This window comes from Oryctolagus cuniculus, chromosome 20 (genome assembly GCF_051225735.1).
Source record: "Oryctolagus cuniculus isolate XC-2025 breed Fujian yellow rabbit chromosome 20, ASM5122573v1, whole genome shotgun sequence".
Classification (NCBI taxonomy): Eukaryota; Metazoa; Chordata; class Mammalia; order Lagomorpha; family Leporidae; genus Oryctolagus; species Oryctolagus cuniculus.
The window spans coordinates 21,623,432-21,635,468 of NC_142886.1; positions in this window are offsets into that span (position 1 = coordinate 21,623,432).

The window sequence follows — 12,037 nt, forward strand, 5'->3', positions numbered from 1 at the left end:
AATGAAGTGGGCAAATTGAGGGAGGCCTGGCACGTAGTCAAGATGCTCATTCTTAGAAGCGTGTGCAGTGATCACAGCAGATGTGGCTGTGCCTTACATTTGCCAACTTTCCCCAGACCTGCGTGTGTATCCTCCAGTTGTAACTGTTTTGCCCTGAACTTCAGACCAACATTTTAAATCGCCTCCTAAATGCTCTCCAACTTCCCCTGGAACTTCAGACTCAATACATCCAAAGCCAAAGCCACAGCCACAATTTCTCCCTCCCAACCAAGACTGCTACTGTCATACTGCCCCTTTCAGCAGAGTCCATTGGTGTAAGTCAAGCAGAGAGACAGGGAGAGAGGGAGACACACACACCCCCATCCCTCCCCCTAACACACACACACACACGCACACACATGCACACACACAGATCTTCCATCCACTGGTTCACTCCTCAAATGGCCACAACAGCTGGGGCTGGACCAGGCCAAAGCCAGGAGCTCCATCCTGCTCTCCCACCTGAGTGGCAGGGTCCAAGTATTGGGGCCATCTCCTGCTGGCTTCCCAGGCACATAATCAGGGACGACATGGATCGGAAGCAGAGCAGACGGGGCTGGAACGAGTGCTCTGATGTGTGATGCTGGCGACAGAAGCAGCGGCTTAGCCTGCTGCTCCACAATGCTGGTACCCATTTCTCCTTCTAAGTGACATGATTGTCCGTATTTATGGAGTGCAGTGTGGTACTTCAATGCATGTATACAATGCGTAATGATAAGATCCAGGTAAGTGGCATATCCATCACCTCAAAAACTTACCATTTCTTTGTGTGGGGACTACTCAAAATCCTCTGTGCCAGCTATTTTGAAACAGAAAATTGCTTGATTCGTTTTTAACATTAGGGAGTGCAGGCTTGGGAATCTATTATCCTAAGACTTTTAGATGTAAAGTGAAGCAAAAGAATGGCATTTTTGTAAGGGAGTGAAAATTGATGGCAAAGATAAAAGATGCTTTTAGGGCTCAGAGAGGGGTTGGAAGAGGCAAGGAGGCTGAGTGAAGGTGACAGAAGGAGACGGAAGTGGCGCATGTGGGATGAAGGTCCCACCCTCCGCTGGCACGGCATGAGGAAGGCAGCCTGGACTTAGCCGCGGCAGAGTTCGTACCTCGCAGTCACTGCTCTAAGTGAACATAGCACAACCGTGGCTTCACCAGAGAGGAGTGTGTATTTCAGGCATAGCAAACGGTGCCAACAGGTAGCCAGTCCAAGGCCGGCACGGGCGGCTGCCGTGTCCCCACTGTCCCAGGCGCCCACATGCCTCCCCTGCGATTTTCTCATCACAGGGACCCAAGGGCCTGACGCGCCCTACAGCATGGGCTCACCGCATGGACACGCACGCAGGAGGGCGGGGCACTGCATGCCGGCCATCTTCCCTCCTGAATCAGAAACACAGCAGCTTTCCTGAAAGCCCCGGCCCCACAGGCTTCCAGAGATGTCTCCCCAGCCAGAGGAGGCCTGGCTGCAGAGAACCAAGCCAGCTCCATATTGTTAACTGTTAGGAAGGAAAAAATAAATGGCTTTGGGAAGACAACCACCTATGCCTGCCACACTGAAAATCAGAAAGAAGAGGGCCGATGTCGTGGTGCACCTGGTTAAGCTACTGCCTGGGATGCCAGCATCCCATGTGCCAGCTGCTCCACTTCCAACCCAGCTCCCTGCTAATGCACCTGGGAGAGCAGCGGAAGATGGCCCAAGTGCTTGGGCCCCTGCACCCACGTGGGAGATCTGGATAAAATTCCAGGCTCTTGGCTTCCACCTAACCCAGGCCTGGCTGTTGCAGTCATTTGGGGTGTGAATCAGTGGATGGAAGATCTTTCTCCTCTCTCTTTAACTCTGCATTTCAAACAAATAAATCTTGTGTGTGTGTGTGTGTGTGTGTTTCAAAGAAAATAGGAAAGAATGCAGTGGGGGCCAGTGTAAGAACACACCGAGTGTGAAGAACTTGAAGTCACAATTAGCACCAACAGCACTGGGGGTCTAACGTTTTCTGACTAGGTAATAGGGTGCTTACTTTACCTCAGTGGGCCTAACGTGTTCTCGTCTCTAAGAGGAGATAGTTAAGCAATGCTGTTTCCAGGATATTTTTATTTTCAATTTTACAATCTGCTGTTCTAAAGCTTATGTAACATCCATTTCTAAAACAGCAGGGGAGTATGTCTGACTTTCTCGGAAGGATGAAAATCTGTTAATGGTTGTTTAATAAAGGTAGTATTCTTTAAGCTCAGACTGACACAGGATTTTGGGAAAATGTTGCCTATAGGTATGTTTGACCAGCTTATTAGTGTAACAAATCAAGTGTTTCAGGGTTAAATACACACTTAGGAATAGTTCTCTAAGACAGACATGCAGAAGTAGAATTGCAGGGTGGAGGCCTGTGAGTTTAAAAAGTTTAACAGAAGCTATCAAATTACTCTCTCCAAATGTTATACCCATTTACATTCCCAGCGGCAACGTACCCAAAGGCCAATCTTGCCAGCAGACAGAATACGTGGGGGCTGGCATGGTGGTGCTTGGGTCAAGTGGCCACCTGGGATGCCTATATCATATCAAAGTGCCAGTTTAAGGCCTGGCTCCTCTGTTTCTCAGCCAGCTTTCTGCTAATGTGCCCATAAGGCAGCAGATGATGAGCCAAGTACCCGGGTCGCTGCCTCCCATCTGGGACACCTGGATGGAGCTCCCGGCTCCTGGCTTTGGCCTGGCCCAGGCCTAGCTGTTGCAGGCATTTGGGGAGTGAGCCAGCAGAGGGAAGATCTCTCTTTCTCCGTCTCTCCTTCTCTGTCACCCTTCCAAACAAACAGATGAATAAATCTTTTTAAAAGATTTCTTTAAAAGGCAGAGCAACAGAGAGAGGCCGAGAAGGAGTAGGGGGAGGAAAAGGAGAGAGAAAGAGAGATAGATTTTCCCATTTGACAGTTCACTATCCAAACAACTGCAAAAGGCAGACGTGAGCCAGGCCGAAGCCAGGAGCCAAGAGCTCCATCCAGGTCTCCCACTTGGGTGCAGGTGCCCAAGCAGTTGGGTCAGCATCCCTGCCTTCCCGGACGCATTAGCAGGGAGCTGGATTGGAAGTGGGGCAGCTGAGACTCAAATCAGCACAGTGTTATGGGATGCTGGAATTCTGAGCCACAGCTTAACTTGCTGTGCCATAACACTGGCCCCAGTAAATCTTGAAATGAGAAGATCCGTATATGTAGACAAGAAGACATAAATAGTGTCATGAGTTCTTTTGCTCTTGTTGGATACTATCATCTGCTCTTTACTATCATTATTTTATGTAATTCTCCCGGCTGCCCTATGAAGTAGACAGTATAATTGTGCCCATTTTGGAGATGAAGAAACCAAAACCAGCTTGTCCAAGGCTGTATGCTTAATTATTGGCAAAAATGAGAACGGAACCTAGGTTTGTCTGACACCAAGTCCATCCTCTTAAAACCTGCACTGTACTGCCTTACAGTTTATTCCTGCTGGTCCTAAGTCAGCGAGGAGAGACATGGACCGCATCCTTCGTCTTCCCTGCATCTGCCCAGAAGCCCTGGCGCAGCAAACATCAGAGCTTGCTGGAGAGCAGTACTGCCGAGAGCAGGCTTAGGGCACCGCAGAGCCCAGAACAGCACCACTCATTAGCAGAGCCTTGAAGAGTCACAAGGAAGCTGTCCTTTATGGTTTTCAGCACTTGTGGATAATGTGAGAGCAAAGTAGAATTACTTTTGTCTTTCTATCTCTTGACCAAGAAGGAGCCAGTCATGTCTTCTGATTGTGTTGTTGAATGGCAGGATTTCTTGTTCTTTGTCATGGCCCCGAGGTGCGGCTCCCACAGGTTGCAATCTAGGACTAGAGGGGCCCAGTCGCACACTCAGGTGCTGAACTCCCCGCAGGAGGGAAAAGAAGCCACGGAAAGAAAAGAGCTGTGCTCATCGTATACTTTCTCCTGTAACAACTGTAGTAGCTGTTAGTCATCGACTAATTCTAAGACAGAAGAAGCCAGGAAGTCCTCAGACTTCCATCCAGACCTTGTTAAGTGACAAAGAAAAAATGGGTGAGGCTGAAGCAGTCACTACAGATGGGAGGGAACCTTGAGGAGAGGTGACAATGCGATGCTATTGTTTGGGTATGGAACCTGTGTCCCCTGGAGGTTCACATGCTGGACGCTTTGTTCCCTGTGTAGAGATGTGGAGAAGCTGTGGCTCCTTTAAGAGGTGGGGCCTGGTGGAAGGCAGCTGGGTCTTGGGCCTCCATCCTTGGCATGGATCAGTGCTCTCCTGTAGGGGTGGCTCAGGTCTGGCAGGTCTGTACTAGCTCCCGTGACAGTGGATTGCTATAACACGAGGGGGACCGGACACCCTCATACACATGCCTCCCTTCCCACTTCTCTTCATCTTGTGACCCAGCCAGGGGCCCTCACCAGGATGCCAGCACTGTGCTGTTTGGGCCCTCCATCTGCCAGAATGCGGAACTAAATAAACCTCTTTACCTTGTCAAGTACCTGGCCGCAGGTATTTTGTTATGGCAACACACAGCCTCTGGCAGATGTACATTCTCCTGTCATAGGGCTGCACAAGGGCATTCTTACCAGCTGGTAATTGACACAGATGCTAATTTAAGTTCCCTCTATTCTAAAGCCCAGAGAATTGGCATTAGCTTAAGCCATACGGTTTTTCATCTTCATTCTACTGATCAGGCGGATTGCATTGATTTAGTCTTTTTGTTGAGGTATAGCTTTATTACAATCAAGCTCACCCATTTTAGGTGTGCAGTTTAATGAGCTCTGGTGCATACAGAGTCCTGTGAGCATCACATGTCTGCATGTCCTCTACTGCATTACTGATACTGAGAATTCATGCTTTCTTTTTTCTTTATAAGTCTCACTAAGTGTTCAATCACTTTATCGTCTAAAGATAAGTTGTGGCTTATTTTCTCTTCTTTATTATATGTTTTCTAGTTCATTGACTGTGTTCTTTATGATTTCCTAATTTTTACTTAATTTGAGTTTATTTTGCTCACTTTCTTTCTGATTAGTTTCTTATGTTGAGAATGTGTATGATTTTTGGTAATAGCTTTAATGGGATATAAATTAAATGCCATTACTTCCCCATTTATAGTACATGATTAATGCCTTTAGGTATATCACTGGGTTATGCAAACACCATCATATCAATGTTAGAACATTTTCATCATCCCCTCAAAAAATCAACAGATACAATTTCTGTTTCTATAGGTTTACTTATTCTGGATATTTCATAAAAATAAAAAGACAAGATGTGTGGTCTTTTGTTACTGACTTCCTTCATTTGGCATAATATTTTCAAGGTTCATCCACCGTTATATCATGTGTCAGCCTCCATTCCTTATTACTGATGAGTGGTATTCTATTGTACAGATATACCACATTTTACATATCCATTCATATACTGATAGGTGTTTAAAAATGTAAAATTTCAGGGCCATCATTGCTGCGTAGGGGGTAAAACCACCATTTGTAATGCCAGCATCCCATATGGGCGCTGGTTCATGTCCTGGCTGCTCCACCTCTGATCCAGCTCTCTGCTAACAGCCTGGGAAAAACGCAGAAGATGGCCCAGGTGTTTGGGCTCCTGCCACCCACACGGGAGATCCGGATGAAGCTCCTGGTTCCTGGCTTTGGCCTAGCTCAGCCCTTGCTTTTGTGGCTATATGGGGAGTAAACCAGAAAATGTGAGATTTCTCTCTCTGTGTCTCTCCCTCTCTCTAACTCGGACTTTCAGAATAGATAATAAATCTTTAAAAAATGTAACATTTCCTCTGAGCACTCTTTTAGCTATAGCACGTGGACTCTGTATAGCCTGTATTTTCATTATAATTCCATTCAACATATTTTCCATCTTCCCTTGGGAAATAAATCATGAATTTAAAAATAAATAGACTATTAATTTATAAAATGTTTAGGACTTTTGTCTATATCCTACAGATTGAATAATCTCTATTGATCTATTTTAAAATTTACTCATATCAGTTACCTGTAAAATGCTGTTAACAGCATGCAATGGATTTTTCATTTCAGCTACTCTACTTTTTAGCTCTAAAATTTCCCTTTGCTTTGTTTGTATAATATCTGTTTCTTTGTTATGATTCTCTCACCAGATTCATTTGGTATGACCAAGTTTTCCTAAGCCTTATAACTACTGTCTTGACATTTTATCTCTTTATTGCAACATCACCTAGGTCACTTCAGGGTCCCTTTTTCCCCCAGGGTCAGAAAAAATCACATTTTCCTGTTACTCTGCATATCCTATGGCTTTTAACTAGATGGTGGTTATAGTGAAAGGTACAGTGTAGATTCTGGATTCCCTTAGGTTCTTTTGAAGAAGAATCTTTTTAAGCTGAGTAACTCAAATTCTAAATTCTGTCTCTTTGCATTCAATGGCAGATACATTCTGCTTAGTTCTTTCAGCTTCCAGCAGCTGCTTTTTCTTTTTTCTCCTGTTTCTTTCTCGTGTTATCATGAAGTTGGATGGACTTCTTAGATAGGTTTAGGTCTTACTGTACCTGCAATAATTCCCCTCCAGGATGTTCCCTTTAATTCTGGCCAATCTTCCAGGCTGCCCCCTTGAGATCTCAAAACAATAGATTATTTACTCAGGTAAAAATAATAGATTATTTACTCAGGTAAAAAGCTGCAACCTTGCAAATCTCACTGGAAATATATTCTGCCTTCAAGGGTGAATTTCTCTCCATGCTGTTTGCTTTGGATAGTTCTCTGGAGTATTCAAATTATTCTTTTTTTAAACTTTTGTCCAGCTTTTATAAGTTTTATATACAAAAGGGGTGGTCTAGCCATTTGCTCTACCATTATTAGAAGATGAAAGTCATTTTCAAATAATTTAGAAGAACACACTACTTACAGAGATCTTACAGGGAAGATATACTTTATAATATATCCTAAAAATGTGGTTTCAGAAGAATCAAAACTTTCTAAGAATACTATAAATATTAAGGAAACAGAAATCTTTTCAGCAAAATCACATCTCTGATTAAAATGGAAAGAAAATTGAGAAGGAAATAAGCAAACTATTATGTGATATTAAAAACATCAGTATTTTTCATAGGAAATCTCATCTGAGACTGAAGAGATTACTACCTTTATGCATGCAATTCAAAGTTTAAAATTTTAGTTATACTCTCACAAACTGGAGTCCGTTGCTGTTGAATGTCTGATAATTGATCCCATCTCACTCCAGTGAAGTCCTGTGCATGACAAGCAAGCATCCTTGAGGACATGGCTACAGCAGCCTCCACAGAGCTTATGAGGCTGCAGCACAAAGTGACCCCACAGATTCAAGGTCCCAACTGCTGGGAGGAGCGTGCAGCAAGCCAAGGATGGCCCTGTTTGATAAGCAGGGGTCATGACTGATTTTGTCCCAACAGAAGAACTCTGCTTCACTCCTTAGCAAGAGAATTTTGTAGTAAATGTGTCTTGCAGAACAAAAATGTTTTATTTCTTTATTTGAAAGGCAGAGTTACAGAGAGAGAGGGAGAAACAGAGAGATCTTCTATCTGCTGGTTCACTCCCCAAATGGTGCAAGGACCAGGGCTGGGCCAGGCCAAGACCAGAAACTCCATCTGGGTCTCCCACGTGCAGCGGCCCAAGTAGCTGGACCATCTTTAGCTGCTTTCCCAGGCCATTAGCTGGATCAGACGTGGAGCATTTGGGATGCAACCCAGTTATGGGGTGCTGGGGTTGCAGACAGTAGCTTAACCTGCTATGCCACAGCGCTGGCCCCAGAACAAAAATTTTAAAGACACATAATTGAAGCTGGTCCTACAACCAGGTAACTGGTTAATAAATGAACAGGATGAGCCAATAACAAACGTCATCATTATTGGGGCAGGTGATTGGCAGAGTGGTGAAGACACTGCATTCCGTCTTAGACTACCTGTTTCTGAGTCCTGGCTCCACTCGGATTCCAGCTTCCTGCTAATGTGGACTTTGGGAGGAAGCAGGTGATGGCCCAGGTGATTGGGTCCCTGCCAGTCATGTGGGAGACCTGGATTGAGTTCTCAGCTCCTGGCTTCAGCCTGGTCCAGTCCTGGCCATTGCATACATTTAAGGAACGAAACAGCAACTGACAGCTCTGTCTGTCTCTGTCTCCCTGCCTCTCCAATAAACAAATTTTTTAATTAAAAACTTCATCATTATTAATTTCTTTGGGTAACAGTGTTCTTTCAGATTTCTCTTTTAAAAATGAAATTCCTCCTGCAAAAATTAAGATCTTAACTTTTTTAAAAAAGAGATTTATTTATTGGAAAGGCAGATTTACAGAGAGATAGAGTGAGATAAAGATCTCCCATCTGTTGGTTTACTCCCTAAATGGCTGCAATGGCTGGAGCTGGGCCAATATGGAGCCAGGAGCCCAGAGCTTCATCTGGGTCTCCCACACGAGTGCAGGGGCCCAAGCACTTGGGTCATCTTCCACTGCTTTCCCAGGCCATTAGTAGGGAGTTGGATCGGGGGTGGAGCAGCTGGGCTTGAACTGGCGCCCATACGGGATGCCGGTGCTGCAGGCTGCTGCTTTACTCCTTACACTACAGTGTTGGCCCCAGATCTTAACATTTTTGAATGAAAATATTTTTAGATCTTTCCCCCTGTGAGACTGTGTTAGAGCAACATGAGACTGTCAGGTTCAAAGTCCCCAAATTGTTGTCCCAGAATAACTGAGCTAATGATCCTTAGATTTTTTTTTTAAAGCAAGCTCGGACAAGCTAATGAACAATTAATATTTCGAAGGACAGGGCTGGTGTCATTGTACAGCAGGTTAAGCAGATGCTTATAATGCTGGCATCCCATATTGAAGTACTAGTTTGAGTCCTGGCTGCTCTGCTTCCCATCCAACTTCCTGCTAATGCACCTGGGAAGGCAGCGGACAGTGGCCTGAGAACTTGGGCCCCTGCCACCTACGTGGAGACCAGGATGGAGTTCCTGGCTCCTGGTTTCAGCCTGGCCTCACCCTGGCCATCTGGGAAATGAACCAGCAAATAGATTCTCTCTCTCTCTCTCTCTCCCTCCCTCCCTCTTTCTGTTGTGCCCTGCCTTGCAAATTAATAATTTTTTTAAAGATTTTATTTATTTATTTGACAGGTAGAGTTACAGACAGTGAGAGAGAGAGAGAGACAGAGAGAAAGGTCTTCTTTCTGTTGGTTCACTCCCCAAATGGCCGCAATGGCCAGAGCTGCACCGATCCGAAGCCAGGATCCAGGTGCTTCCTCCTGGTCTCCCATGTGGTTGCAGGGGCCCAAGGACCAGGGCCATCCTCTACTGCACTCCCGGGCCATAGCAGAGAGCTGGACTGGAAGAGGAGCAACTGGGACTAGAACCGGTGCCCATATGGGATGCCGGCACTGCAGGCGGAGGATTAACCTAATGTGCCACCGCGCCAGCCCCAAATTAATAATTTTTTAAAAAAAATCTGGAAGCAGCCAAAGAGAAAAATCTGACTCTCCAAGATAAACTGAGACTGTGGCTGAAAAACAGAAAGGAACAGTGCAAACTAGGAAAATGTTATGAGGTAGACAGAAGAACCTGTTAGAGTGAGGCAACATAAAAATTCAGTGTCATTCTGAGAAGTCACACACATTAAAATCCGAAGCACCATGCCACGAGTAAACACACCAGCATATACGTCACATGCAGTGTACCATCGGAACAGTTCTCATTCAGTGCCATGAAGCACCTTCGCCTCTGCTGTGCAGCCATTTAAACATTACAGCTGCTCTAGGGCCCTGTGACAGCGCTCCCTAAGGCTCACTCTCTCTAAGGCCAGTGGTTTTGGCCTGAGGAACGAGGACGCGGGAGAAGACATTGCAGACTGGGGAGTTAAAGTTACCCGGAGGAAGATTGCAGCTCTCCGTGAGAAGGAACTTTCTATGTTTAGATCTGACCAGCAGAGGGATGGGAGGCCCGGGAGGCTCCCTTTGAAGGGGAAGGGTGTTCCAACAGGGGTCCTTCGGCCATCTGTTGGGTGTGTTTGGGAAGGGATTCCTGTCCTGGGTGGGAGGCGGACCTCTGGGCTTCCTTCCAGCTACGAGTTCCTATAGCTGAACAGGCTTAGGGGTTGCTTCACGCTCAGATTTCACATGAGCTTACTGGAGTTCAAGGACACTACAGTTGGGCTTTAAAATAGTCACACTTGAATCCACTCATGGACAAGATTTATCCTTTCCTGCAACACTGTCTGCTATTTTTGTCTAAACTATGGAGAAATCATTAAAAGTAGGACCTTTGGTTTCAGGCCCAGCCACCCATGCAGTAGCCAAGAGGTGCTAGGCAGGTGGCCTTCACAAGGGACCAGTTTTTACCAAAAGGGGCTCTGTTGGCCTTGAGTTTGCCCCATTCCAATCTATTTCCCACATGGCTGTTACAATAGTTTTTCCAGGATGCAAATCTGAGCATGTCTCTGTTTCCCTTTAAAAACTTCTTCAGTGCGCCCCTTCATTTTCAAAATAAAGCTCAGCTTTCTAAGCCTGGTCTCCAGGACTGCCCCGCTCATCTCGACCTTTGTCTCTTGCCATTCCCTTCCTGGAACTCTAATCTTTAGCGGGACCCAACTGCCTTCAGCTCTCCAGTCCTTTCGCATCTGGCTACCTCCTGGATAGTCTTCATGTCTCACCGCAGGTGTGGCCATTAAAGGAAACTGTCCTTCTTTTCCCTACAGCTTAGATGGGGCTTTTATTAGCACCTTTGTCAACTGTGGATATGACCATAAACATCCGAATGCTTTTGGTGACATTTCAGGTCCCTATCGCAATCCACACATCATGGTAATTAAAAGATCAGAGGACCAAAGAATGATCTTAGACTGGGGAAATTCTTTGTGTGTGACATAAAACACAGATGTCACTTTAGAAAGACGATGAAATACAATCACGTAACATTTTTCAAATTCTGCTTGTCAATAAACTTAACAAAAAACTAAAAACAAAACACAAATAGTTTTTTAGCTAAAAAAAATGAGGGCAGGCTGGTGCTGTGGCACAGCAGGTTAAGCTGCTGCCTGTAATGCCAGGATCCCATATCAGAGCGCCAGTTCAAATCCCAGCTGCTCTGCTTCTGATCCAGCTCCCTGCTAATGCACCTGGGAAGGCAGCAGAGGATGGCCTAAGTACTTGGGCCCCTGCATCTACATGAGAGACCAAGTCAATGCATTTACTGGGCAAGTGAACCAGTGTATTGAAGAGGTCTTTCTCTTTCTCTCTCTCTCTCTCTCTGTAATTTTGCATTTCAAATAAAAAATAAATAAGTCTTTGCAAAAAAAGATAAATGAGGGCAATTTGAAATGTATCTCGGGCCGTCGCCGTGGCTCAATAGGCTAATCCTCCACCTAGCGGCGCCGGCACACCGGGTTCTAGTCCTGGTTGGGGCGCCAGATTCTGTCCTGGTTGCCCCCCTTCCAAGCCAGCTCTCTGCTATGGCCCGGGAGTGCAGTGGAAGATGGCCCAAGTGCTTGGGCCCTGCACCCCATGGGAGACCAGGATAAGCACCTGGCTCCTGGCTTTGGATCGGCCGCAGCATGCCAGCCACGGTGGCCATTGGAGGGTAAACCAATGGCAAAAGGAAGACCTGTCTCTCTCTCTCACTGTGCACTCTGCCTGTCAAAAAAAAAAAAAAAAAAAAAAAAAAAGAAAGAAATGTATCTCATATGCAGAGTCCTTATACAACAATAAAAAGCAAACAGGTAGGGACAGGTGTCTGGCCTAGCAGTTAAGACACCTCTGTTTCATATCAGAGTGCCTGGACTTGATTCCCGTCTCGGCTCCTGACTCCAGCCCCCTGCCAATACAGACTCAGAGAGGCTGTGGTGACGGATCAAGTAACTGGGTTCCTATCACTCACAACAGAGACCTGGATTGCGTTCCCAGCCCCCAGCTTTGTCCCAGCCCAGTCCCTGCTGCTGTGGGCACTTGGGGAGTGAACCAACAGATGAGACTTCTCTGTCTCTTTCACTTTCTGACTCATTGCCTTTCAGATAA